Source organism: Phalangium opilio, unplaced genomic scaffold (assembly GCF_054372755.1).
Source record: "Phalangium opilio isolate 3A_F unplaced genomic scaffold, DU_Popi_V2 ptg000046l_1, whole genome shotgun sequence".
NCBI lineage: Eukaryota > Metazoa > Arthropoda > Arachnida > Opiliones > Phalangiidae > Phalangium > Phalangium opilio.
Genome location: NW_028324169.1, coordinates 5,179,530 through 5,187,775, shown reverse-complemented (window position 1 = coordinate 5,187,775; position 8,246 = coordinate 5,179,530).

The window sequence follows — 8,246 nt, the reverse complement described above, 5'->3', positions numbered from 1 at the left end:
ATTAAATAAATATATATTTATATTGTAAGTTAATTAAATTAACTTGCAAGTGCTTCTAGACAGACACATTTTTGAGGTTAACCATACCTGTACATTTAATTTGGGAATTTAGGTTTTGGGATTAGATAAGCTAAAGTCTAAAAACTTATTTTTTCTCTTTAAGCGCGTTACAATTTTGGACAAACAAAAACGATAATTTGATGTTTAATTTTAGTATTGGCATTCGCAATAAAATCTTTCTATTAACGTTTGATTACTCAAATAATCCTAATAATAAATTTTACGAAGCACAAGCACTTTCTAAGGTTCTTTTCACTTTTCAGTAACAAATTTTGACAATGAAAAATTATCATTTCAAGTTTAAATTTGCCTAAAAACGATAATGATAATTTATTTAATTAACTCTTAATTGGATTCTTTTCAGTTACATATTTGCCAAAGACAAAATATCGTTTCAAGTTTAAATTTGCCTAAAAACGATAATGATAATTTATTTAATTAACTCTTAATTGGATTCTTTTCAGTTACATATTTGCCAAAGACAAAATATCGTTTCAAGTTTAAATTTACCTCTGAACGTTAATGATAATTTATTTAATAACTTCTTAATTTTAACTAATAAGAGTAATCAATTACTAATCATCACTTATGATCACTAACTTTAAGAAAAAAAGTTCAATATTATTTTTATAAACGTAATCAAAATAAGCATTGTTAACATGATAATTCAAAACCTAATACTACAACTTCACATTAAGTAATGAGTTTAGAAATAAATGTACATGTTTCTCTCACCAGAAGGAAAACCATTATCTAGACATCAAGAAACAATATCAATATCATCATCCCATTCGTAAACGCAACAGTTATGAACCAAATTTCAAAATTTGCAAAAAAATATCTTCGAACTCATTTCCTTGCTGATTGCAGACGCTTTTCTATGCCTAGCAGCCTACCGGCGTTTCCCTACTGTAGCGTCATCTACGTACACTACTATTTTAGCAATTTGGAAGAAATAATTATTCATTGTTAACTATCTATTAAATTTAGTTTTTTAATTGTAAATTATATGTATGAGCAAAACAGTTTAAAATTACTTTGGCGTATGTATTAAAATTAGGCCGACATGATGGCGCTAAATAGAGCCTAGATCTGACTAATGGCGAATTCCACTGGGTCCTCCCGGAGCGCTCCCATGGAGCAATAAACATGGGAGCAGTAGTTGCCGGATCGATAAAAACTGCTTTTCCGTAATTAGGGTCTCTTATTTTTATTGCTCCATGGGAGCGCTCCGGGAGGACCCAGTGGAATTCGCCATTAGATAACCAGCCTTCATTCCGACTCTCAGAGCATTCCACCCCCATTTTTCCTTATAACTACACCCCCAGTTCAAAGAATTCGATTTACATGTATAAGCGCGACTTTTGAAGAAAATTCGAAGGAACCGAAAATTAACATTAAGTTTTATGGGAGGAGGTAGGTATTTTTGCCAGATCCTTTTTTTGACCTATTGATTCAAATGACCTTAAATTGTAGTGAGACGTGTGTTTCAATGTGTTTTATTATACTAAGAAAGATTATAGCTTTTTTGTGTAAAAAGTATTTCCAAGGCCAAACTGATGATATCTTCGGATCTACTGATCCAAATGTCCTGAAATTTCACCCTGAGGTGTGTCACAATCTATTCTATTATATTAAATAGGATAAATATTTGAATAAAAATGAATTTCTTATGTAAAAATTGTAAATTCAGTATTTCCCATCCTTGTCCAAAACAGGCCTTTTAGAGAGTAATAGATTATAAAACCAAGACCTCTTGATACAAATTTTCTTAGATTTGTAAACGTGCCGAGGGGCAGGTCTCGCGAAACCTGATCAGTTGAATAACACATATAATGAGAACGTTCTGCGTTCGTTACCAAATGATACTGATAAAAAATTATTGCATTAAAATGTAAGGTCTCCCTCGCAAGAAGCTTCAGAATGTCATCGAAAAAGTAGAGTACCGCTGAGAGGAAGGTTTTTACTTCTTGGACCTGCTTGACAACTAAGTATAATTTAAACTATATCTCAAGTAAATCCTGGTTTTTTTACCAACAGTAACTGATATTGTGATACTTTTCCCCCACCCTTTCAGTTAGTTTCTTAATCATGATTTTTCTACTCTTCATTGTTTTTCAAAATATGTAATATTTCCAATAAATACAGTTTTGAACTAAAATTGCGTTAACATAGTAACGTTTACTTGGTAGAAACACAAGGGCTTTTCTGAACTTTCCCATTTAGATGTGTTGTAAGCTTTATGGCCTGTAATTTGGTTTAGTTACAGGATTTTTAGTGCCATGTGTAAGCGATATGTTTAATCTTGGAAAGGGCCTGAAAGTACTAAATTTATCATTTTGACAAAACTAATTAATTTGAAAGTTTTTAACCATTTTTAGATAAAGTTTCATTACATTTGGAACATTAGACCTAAATATATTGTGGATTGAATACTGAATTTACAATTTTGGCATTGGATATTATTTATCAACAAGAGGAAAAAAATGATACTTGAACTTCATATCACATTATTTTTGTTTTTGCTTTTGCGCTTCGAGTTGCAAAACTATTGGCCTGACCCTTGCTGGCAGGCTGGCTGGGTGCCTTTCCGCCCTTTTTCACGCGCGGAATTAGATTTAAATTTATTAATAGCATTTAGAACCATACTTATGTGGCTTTGCAACGTCAACGTATTTTATTTATTTAAGAAACTATTAAGATTAGTACTGGTATGTAATTGACTACACTTATTATAAGTTAAAACAACAGATAATTAAATAAATTATTAAGAACGCTTACAGGCAAATTTAAACTTCAAATAATAATTTTGGTTTGTCAAAAATTGTATGTGAAAAGAACCTTACAAACTGCCTGGTCCAATTTATTATTAAGGGTTATTTGAGTAATCAGACTTTAATAGAACGATTTTGTTGCGAATACTAATGCTTATAATTTAATCTACTAATTATCATGTTTGTTTATAAAAAATTGTAACTGAAAATAACCGTTGAAACTGCTTTGTCGAAACTATCATTGAGTTTATCAAACCGCACTAGAAAGATTTTATTGTGAATACTAATTCAAAAATAGTTTGTATAGTATAAAACAACTGTAATTGTTTTTGTTAAAGAATTTATTTTAAGGTCAATGATTATATTAAACCAAAGTCATACTAAATTGATTTTGTTCATAATCGAAAGGATATTTGATAAAGAAAAAGAGAATACCGCCAAAAAGTTTTGCCGGAATCACACCAGTTCTAGCCAAAAGAGGGCGCGCAAAGCATAATATGGCCGGGGCCATCTTGTTTTTTCCCTTTTCCCACTTTTTTCGCGTGCGCGTTCGGATATTTCCAGCTAAATAAATATTTTGAATTTCAAATTTCCCGCGAATTTTCGACTCGAAATTCATCCGTAGTTCACGTTACATTTCATAGGTGGCGTAACGTATTTAATTTCAATTGAAATTATTTTCCCGTCGGCGCCGGGCCTCGAACCTGCGATGTCCCAATCCATACGAGACGCCAGTGAAGGCGCCCGCGCGTGCTACCACGAAGCCACGCTCGCTTAGTACAAAACCCGAGTTAAGTTAGACTGTAGAGTAGAGAGAGGTAGAATTATGTGGATTCCCACCCACACTCCCCTTCCCGACGCGCGCCAACCAGCTGCAGCTGGATTTTGTAAGTGGGAGAGGAGAGAGAGAGTAGAGAGAATGACTGCCTAGCGCGTGCCAATAATTTTTAGCAATGTGATTTAAATCAATGGAACATACTCATTTAAAGTTAAATAATTATAATTAGCTAATATGATTATTATATTTAAAAAAAATTATATTATTTAAGTAATAAATTTAACGATAGTTGTTGAGAGATTCAATAGAGGGCAACATGAGATGTCATAAATTCTAGTTTGTTTTGGTTTTTTGTTGTCTCTCTGCCTCCTATTGCAAGGTCCAAGGCTTAACGGATGATCGATGATTAGATAGTTTAATCAGGTGTTTAAATGTAACTTAATCCCGGCGATACCATTAATGACAAACGCAATTAACATACTCATGGTTAAATTAAAATTAATTAAATTGAATTGCTCAAAGATAATTATAAAATTAAATCAACAACTCAACTATCTGCTCAACGATAATTAGGCTAGTTTTTAACTTTTTGTCAGTTTTGCTGTTTATTTAAACGTAATTAAACAATGGTTAAATACTGCAGCGTGTATGGGTGTAAATTTCCACGCGACGTTAAATTGTCGAAACAATGGGATATAGCTTTAAAAATGGGTAAACCACACACCAAGTCCATGGTTGTCTGCTCCCTTCATTTTAAATTAGAGGATTACCGCCTTCAACCGAAATATGAACATTCAGGTATGTTTTAAGCGTATAATATTAATTTAAAACCAATAATAATAAGAGTTATTATTGTAGATAAGTTAAGTTACCCTCCCAGACTGAGACCCTTGGCTGTTCCTTCCAAAAACTCCCGTTAAGGAAACATGATCAACAAAAGTTCAAGGCTAATGGGAGATTGGAAAGACTGAAAAAAAGGAATCAGCTCTCACAATCTCCAACTTTGCATGCAATTGAAACAGCTGAAATAATTGGACCAGCAGACGCAGAAATTTTAGCTGAAAGATTGGGGATTGATGCTGTTTAACTAACTACCGAGGAAACTACACTCTTAAAAATATTGGGGTTTTTTCAGCCCAAAATGTGTTAATTGATAACCCAAAAATGGGTCCGAATTTACCCAGCCCAAAAAATGTTTTTTTTCCAATAACCCAAATGTATGTTGTTAGTTCAACCTAATTGTAGTTAAAAATAGGCAACTTCGTATTTGGGTTCAATTCTACTATAATATTTGGGTTGAATTTGACCAACGTTGGGTTAAAATTGACAACAAATTTGGTCGTTATTTCGATATAATTTTGGTAAAAACAAACAAGTTGGGTTGTTTGCGACCATAGCCCTAATACTAAATTCTTTCTCAAAAAAAAAATATTTTTCAAATTTCCTCAAGATACTCCCCTTATTCGCGTTGGGTTGTTTGAGACCCCGCGTTGGGTTGTTTGCGACCACGCGTTGGGCTGTTTGCGACGACGCGCTGGGTTGTTTGCGACGACGCGCTGGGTTGTTTGCGACGACGCGCTGGGTTGTTTGCGACGACGCGCTGGGTTGTATGCGACCACGCGTAGGGTTGTTTGGGACCACGCGTAGGGTTGTTTGGGACCACGCGTAGGGTTGTTTGCGACCACGCGCTGGGTTGTTTGCGACCACGCGCTGGGTTGTTTGCGACCACGCGTTTCCTTTTAAAATAATTACTTAACTACTTTTGACAGCCTGAAGTAACCGCGCTGGAGGGCAGAGAGAAAGAGATAAAGGGTTGGGACTTAATTTAACAAGATAAGCTTCCAACCTTCAAGCCCGGTTTGCATACTTTCATTTCATATGTGCTATTTCAAGGAAAGACAAAATTTGCAATTGAAAAATGTACTTCCATATTTATTTAAACCATTCCCTCATAGAAACTATGACATTACTAACGCCATTCTTATCTTTTCCAAAAAAAGAGTCTTGTATCAACTCCCAAACTCTTTTACATTTTTTCGGGTAATCCAAATCTAGCACATAAAACATTTTGAAGGATGCGTCTAGAGCGCTTAATAAGGTAGCACGTGGGTACGATACTTTTTCGACAACTACAAAGCATTGTGTAGGCTTTAAGAAATCTCCAAAGGTTACAATATGCGGGTCAGGCACCTGACATTTTTCCACATATTCTTCAATACTTTTAACATCACCCTGGAAACGGAAACACATTATTTAAATATAAAAATGAGTTCAACACGAAAGACATGGAGAACAAGCATTTCTCTTGTGACGATTAATTCTACACATATGGTCTATACTCTGTCTAAATCGAAATTTAAGGACAGTACTTTCTGTGGAGATTGTGGCCATTTCATGTTATGTAATCACACACTTCAGACTTTCCCCTTCCCTCATTTCTTACTGAAACCGAGTATAGCCCATTAATAAAATATCTGACGCAATGGAATCATTGTTCTCAATGTTTGATTTATATCCATTCTATAATTTAATACTCACATTAACATTAACGATAAAAGCATTCCTCACATCATTCATCGAGGGCTTGACTGTTTTCTTCCCAATTTTGTACGTTAATGATGGTACCAAATACGGCAGTGCATAAATGCACGCATTTTCTAAATCTGGAATGACAATCACTCATTCAGAAAAAATCGGTAGAAATCTAATTGTATATGAATATCTTATTGTTCTACTATACAAACCACTATTTCTTCTTCGGAAAGGAACTTTAGTTCCTTCGAAATATTTACTTTGAGCTCAATAAGAGCGCGAATCTTTATTTTTGGGCAAATGTTTTTCCACTTATTCACAAGGTTTCCCGAATTTTCTTTATACATTAACGAAAAATCTTGTTCGATCTGCAATGTAAAACATTTGAGGTAATCTATTACGAATGGAAATATGAAGAGGAAAACAAAATGAATTTTTAATAATCATTTACTTGTAATAATACTTATCTGCATAGAGAAAAATGAAAATATCTCCGAACGATTTTAAAATTTAAAATAGGGTCAGATTTCATCGATTATTAAACGCCGCGCCTTCCTCTAAAGGAATTTTTCGTTTAATTAATCGTTCCGAGATATTTCCTGGGTTTTTAACTATGGAGATAGGTCTTGTAAACAGTAGGATAATGAAAAAAAAAACCAAATTGACTTTCCTCTTTACATTCCCTTTCACGCTTTTAAACTTACCATGCCAGGAATGTCCCTTAAACGCTGAAACATGAGAAACATTTCTTCAATTGTTGCAGCTGGATGGCTTTTAATCCAGCTTCGCCTGGGTGCCGCGGTTAACTTCATGTATTCTTTTACTTGATTGAAAGGCGTCGTATTCACCTTTAACCAATCTGTCATTACTTGTACTTGATCATCATCTTCTTCACAGATAATATCTGAAAATAATCCAAATTGAAGTAAATTTCAGTCCATAGGAAACAAGAAGAAAACCACACTTACCAGCTACTTTGGCTAAACCCAATGACAAGGGCAGGTCACATTTGTCAATAGTTTGGTCTTCATCAATTGGATTAGCCTTCTTTTGCTTTTTTCTTACGTTTCGCAAACGTTCTTCTAAATACCCGGTTGCTGGTCTTTTTAATCCGCGAGAATACCAAATCATCTATCATGAGATCAGTAATAAAAAACCTAAAAACCTATTTTTGTTGTATTTATAATTAATTACATGGCCCACTCGGTTTTCATTATCCAATTTGGGAAATTCATTTACAATCGACTTGGATAGCTCAGTTTTCAAGTGAGGGCTGTACAAATATTAATACTTTAGTATTTGAAAAAAAAACGTGGTAGAAGTTTTGTTTTTAACTCACTAATGGCCAAATTTATCTATTAAATGAGCTACTGCAATTCTGCATAAGAGTCGTCTTGATTTATTTGATATAGGCCCATTGCTCAGATTCGAGAAAAGTTGTTTTCCATCAGGGCGGTTAACAACCATTTCCTTCACTTTCTTTGATAAAATGAAAATATTTTTTAAATTTTTATATCTTGACAAATAGAAACTTAATAGCAAAACAATACAAACAAACTTTCCCTGCTGAGACATTTTAGTAATGCAATTTTTATCTTTTGAAATTTCGTCATTTTTATCTTTTGAAATTTCGTCATTTTTATCTTTTGAAATTTCGTCATTTTTATCTTTTGAAATTTCGTCATTTTTATCTTTTGAAATTTCGTCATTTTTATCTTTTGAAATTTCATCAGTTTTATCGTTTGATGATCCAACGCTATTATTGTGATCATTTGATTTTTCGTGAAGAGAAGGATCGACTTGAAAATTCCCATCAGCTTCACTTGATGTTTCGTCAGCTGATTTACTTCACGTTGTATGAAAAAAAAAGAAAAAAGAAACAGAAAACAAAATAAACCCCAAAGGCTAAATAAAGGGCTTCAGAACTCGAATCTGAATACAACGGTACAAACATAAGACTATAAGGAAATCTGTAAGCCTTCATTTCTTATTCATAACAAATTATTTAAAACGGTGAAGAGACAAACGAGGTTCTAATCATATTTACTAATTAAAAATTAATTTCGGGAGTGATTTATTTCTATGATAGATTGCAAAATTCG